General features: G+C 34.0%; 1 protein-coding gene across 1 annotated transcript in view; it reads right to left on the bottom strand.

Moving 5' to 3' along the window:
- The window catches only part of LOC137620258 (uncharacterized), a 40,394-nt gene extending 35,780 nt beyond the window's left edge, over positions 1-4,614 (bottom strand). The window contains exon 1 of the mRNA XM_068350501.1: positions 4,427-4,614. The gene's annotated coding sequence lies outside the window, so the exon portion shown is untranslated. The remainder of the gene's footprint in view (positions 1-4,426) is intronic.
- Between the last annotated feature and the right edge of the window lie 585 nt (positions 4,615-5,199).

Consider the following 5,199-nt stretch of genomic DNA (forward strand, 5'->3'; position numbering starts at 1 on the left):
ACTTTTTACGTTACTATTAGGTAAGCTAAATGTTTCTCCTTTGTTTTACAATGTTCATGCTACTTTTTACGTTACTATTAGGTAAGCTAATTGTTTCTCTTTTGTGTTACAATGTTCTTGCTATTTTGAGTTAGTCTCCTCTTCGAGTAACCCCTTTCTTCCTTTTATCTGGTTTAGATTGAATCGGTAGAACTTCCAAAGTTCAAAGTTGCAGCAAATATTTTTATGTTGAACAGGCTGACATTAGTCTATTTATAGTTTGTATATGAAGTATGTTTTAATGTTGATATTGTTTTGGAAATATTTTATTTTAATTGTTAATTACTTTTTTGTCGTTTATTTTCTCATTTCCTTCCTTCACTGGACTACTTTTCCCTGTTGGAGCCCTTGGGCTTATAGCCTCTTGCCTTTCCAACTAGTGTTGTAGCTTAGATGATAATAATAATAATAATAATAATAATAATAATAATAATAATAATAATATAATAATAATGGTTTACTTTCCTCTTGCGCTTTTCGTTATTCACCTCCAATTGCTCTGAAGTACCCTTTTCATGTTCGCTTACCCCAAACCCCCTCCATTTATTCTGAGCTACTTCACTCATTTTACTTCCGAGTTCTCCCTTTTTATCTGGTTTTTATTTATTCTCCTCTTGCGCTTTTCATTATTCGCCTCTTAAGTATTTATTTCCCTATTCCCCCTCCATTTATTTAAAGTACATCCTTCAATTTACTTCATTCCTCCACGTCTCGAGGAACTATTTTACGGTAGAATAAACTTTATAAGTTTAACATTTTTTTTTTTCAATATAAGAAACACTGATATTCTCACGTAGCGTTGAAAAAGTTACAGCAGAGTACAACAATGGGACACAAATGACCGAATAGACCCTGCAAAATTTCTTTATTTAGATTTACAACTCAATATAGAGATTCCAAAACATTTCCCTTGACCTAAACATATAATAGATTGTGGTTTGCAATGGTTGCGTAGTTCCGTAGTTCGTAAGATAAAGTTTTAAAGCTAGAGTACTCTATGGTAAGCAAGGAAAATAACTGTAAAATGGAGATGAGGTAACTTTGGCTTATCTGTAAGCAGGCAAAGTGCTAAAGCGCTCGTTTCGTAATATTCAATATCCGGATGAGTCTCTCTCTCTCTCTCTCTCTCTCTCTCTCTCTCTCTCTCCGAACAGAACAGAACCCCAATATGTTTATTATGAAAGAGATAAAGAGGATGTGTTTAACCTAACACACAGAGAGAGAGAGAGAGAGAGAGAGAGAGAGAGAGAGAGAGAGAGAGAGTTTAACCTAACATATCCAATGAGAGAGAGAGAGAGAGAGAGAGAGAGAGAGAGAGAGAGATTTTAACCTAACATACCCAATGAGAGAGAGAGAGAGAGAGAGAGAGAGGTTAACCTAGCATATCCAATGAGAGAGAGAGAGAGAGAGAGAGAGAGAGAGAGAGAGAGAGAGAGAGAGAGAGAGAGAGGTTAACCTAACATATCCAATGAGAGAGAGAGAGGTTAACCTAACATATCCAATGAGAGAGAGAGAGAGATGTTAACCTAACATACCCAATAAGAGAGAGAGAGAGAGAGAGAGAGAGAGAGAGAGAGAGAGAAATATCTAATAAAGCGCCCATCCATCCACCAAATGACAGCTTGCTTAAACTCCCATATATCAGACGTACAAGCACGAAGTAACTCACACGCACACACACACGCACAAACACACGCACACACACGCACACACACATACACACACGCTCGTACATAATGATAGTCCTCCCTGCCAACCCGACCCCACCTTGCAGTATCCAAAACTCGAACCTGGCACGTTCCAAACCAATGAATGAAAAGTCGCATGCCTCGGCCGAGGTGCTACGGGACACTAGTAATCCCAAGGTGGAGTAATCTCTTGCGATGGTGGAGTAATCTCGTCTGATGGATGAGGTGGCGAGACAATTCACTTGTTTTTATTTCTGATTGGGGGATTGTTGTTATTATTATTATTATTATTATTATTATTATTATTATTATTATTATTATAATTATCATTATTATTATTATTATTATTATTATTATTGTTATTATTATTTTTATTTTTTTTTTTTTTATTATTATTATTATTATTATTATTATTACAAGCCAAGCTACATCCCTAGTTGGAAAAGCAAGATGTTATAAGGCCAAGGGCTCCAACAAGGGAAAAATAGCCAAGTGAGGAAAGGAACAGTGGACTGATCCATTTCCTGAATGGATTATGCAATCGCTTATTCTATTTTACATCTGATTGGGGGATATGATAGATTAATCTATTCTCTGCGTGGATTTGATAGCTTGTTCAAGTTGGGATTGCACAGTGTATCGGAACAGTGGCTTGCTTTTTATTATAAATGGAGATATTTTATTTTCGAATGGTGATACCGTAACCTTCATTGGTTTGTGCCAAGCTTAGTTGTCGCAGTATGATACAAGGACTCTCTTTAATTGTTATAGTGCAGGCCACCCCAAACGCCAAAGCAAAATCCTTCAAAAGAAGGCATGACCTTAGATGTCAGGATGCCTGAAAACCTTAAATCAATCAATCAATCGAAAGAAGGTAACCGTGTTACCCCATACGCATGGGAAAAAAATATGCTAATAGTAGAAGAAGTGTTTATAATGATTACTAAATAATGATACCAGTTGTTTTCGTATCGGATTGGATAGTCTGGTCTATTTCAAAATAATACAATAGCTTGCTTCAATTGTATCAGATTAGCAATACAAAATACAACTGAGATATAGTCTAGATAAGATAAGCTAATTTAAACAATGGGGCAAATAGGTTAAAATATTGCCCTCTAACCATTTTTTTTTTAAAACTGATAATTCATCTATTAGAAATATAATTAATTGGAAACTGCTAATCCATCTACTAGGTATATAATGAATTGGACGAAATTAAATATGTCTCAATACTTATTTAAAATGAATTATGCATAAACATTGCAAGATCACTTTGACTAGAATAGTTTTACCCTATTTTTCACCATCCGTCCAACACATTAATTTAATTTGATCAATTTACAGTTTTTTTTTTAAGTCTCATTCAAAACCTATTATTATTATTATTATTATTATTATTGTTATTATTATTATTATTATTATTACTGCTAATTGCTAAGCCACAACCATAGTTGTAAAAGCAGGCTGCTATGAGCCCAGAGGCTCTAGCAGGGAAAATTGCCCAGTGAGGAAAGGAAACAAGGAAAAATGGAATAATTTAAGAACAGTAACAGCAATAAAATAAAAATTTCATACATAAACTTTAAAAACTTACCAAAACAAGAAGAGAAATACAATAGAATAGTGTGCCAAAGTGTACCCTCAAGCAAGAGAACTCAAATCCATACTTAACTTCCGTAGAATGAGAATTGAATCAATCCCTGACTGAAATACTTATAAATTATCTTTTAATAACGACCGATATCCGAGATGAAGACGAATGATTTTACTAAACAAATTACGCCATTGAATATTTTCCTGTGTGCCTCTTCCAAAAATACTTTTCCCATTGGGGCGGACAGAGGCCCCACCCCCATCTCTCTCTCTCTCTCTCTCTCTCTCTCTCTCTCTCTCTCACCCCTAAATATAGCATCGGTGGAAGTTGTGGCCTTTCAAATATACTCTAAATTCGTTGTTAGGGATGCGGATAGGCATGACTACCAATGGCTTCAATATTACACATACACATATTTTGCATATTTATATATGGTATATATACTGTATGTGTATGTATATACGCATATATATGCATGTGTATGTAGAATATTTACCTAACTACATGTATATATTTATGTAGTATATATGGTCATAAACACAAAAATTGTGTATATGTATATGTATATATATATATATATATATATACTTTATATATAAATGTGTATGTATAGGTATACATATATATAGATATATATATAGGCCTATATATATAATATATATATATATATATATATATGTGTGTGTGTGTGTAATATGTATATACACATATAAATATATCTATGTTATACACATTTATACATATATGTATTATATACTGTATACATACATACATACATACATACACACACAAACACAAACACACACACATACATGCATATGTATATGTCTATATATATATATATATATATATATATATATATATATATATATATGCCTGGTTTTGATGGAGGCTGTGCTATGCACGAAGAATTTTGATAACATTACTATCCTAATTCTTAGTAATAGTCATTTAGTCTGTAACCTTTACTGTTCTTTATATAATAATAATAGGATGATCCTTTCGTAAAAGTAAATAAAATAAGAGTCGACATTATTCCATAATTTTCATATTTTATTAGTATCGTAACTGATAAAGCTGTTATTATTCTACATGAACGTACCTGATACAAAGATAAGAATATCCGTTATCAACACATTTGAAACACATAGGATGTCACGTGAGCATCACATAATTTATCACATTATTTTCCTCATCGAAGCACTTTCTTAAGAAATCATTTTCTTTATTTGTTCACTGAAATAAAAATAATCAACCGAAACCACAAGGTGCCATGCTACTGCTAATAATAGCAGCGTTAATGAATAACTATGAATTATAGCGATGATAATTATTAATCAATATTTTTTTCCCGTTGTATTTGAACCAACTGATCAAAACTGCCCCAACGCGGAGACTGAGACAGAAGTGGTCTTTTCTTAGTGTCGACACTATTTGTGTTTGTGTGTGTGCGCGAGTGTGTACGTATGCGTTTTTGGATGATCACCTTGCGAGGGTGTATGTGTACGTGTGGAGAGAGAGAGAGAGAGAGAGAGAGAGAGAGAGAGAGAGACTTTGTTGCTAAAATTGACGTCGCCAAGAGCGGGCGGGAGAATCTTTTTTTTTCCTATCGAGTCTTGCTTTGTTTTAACTCTATGGGTAAAATTGGCACCAACTCTTAAATGTAAAAAAAAAAATCTTATCTCTTACGTTTTTGTTTCTTGTATAGCAAATAACGTGTGGAGAGAGAGAGAGAGAGAGAGAGAGAGAGAGAGAGAGAGAGAAAAAATAAACGGCCAGGGGGTTCTTCTCGCCAAGAGGTCATATTGAGCACACCGAGCACCTGAATGGCGTGGTTGCGGAGTAGCGCTGTGTTAGGGAGAAGAAAGAAAACGG

Source organism: Palaemon carinicauda, chromosome 26 (genome assembly GCF_036898095.1).
Source record: "Palaemon carinicauda isolate YSFRI2023 chromosome 26, ASM3689809v2, whole genome shotgun sequence".
In the NCBI taxonomy this organism is placed as follows: domain Eukaryota; kingdom Metazoa; phylum Arthropoda; class Malacostraca; order Decapoda; family Palaemonidae; genus Palaemon; species Palaemon carinicauda.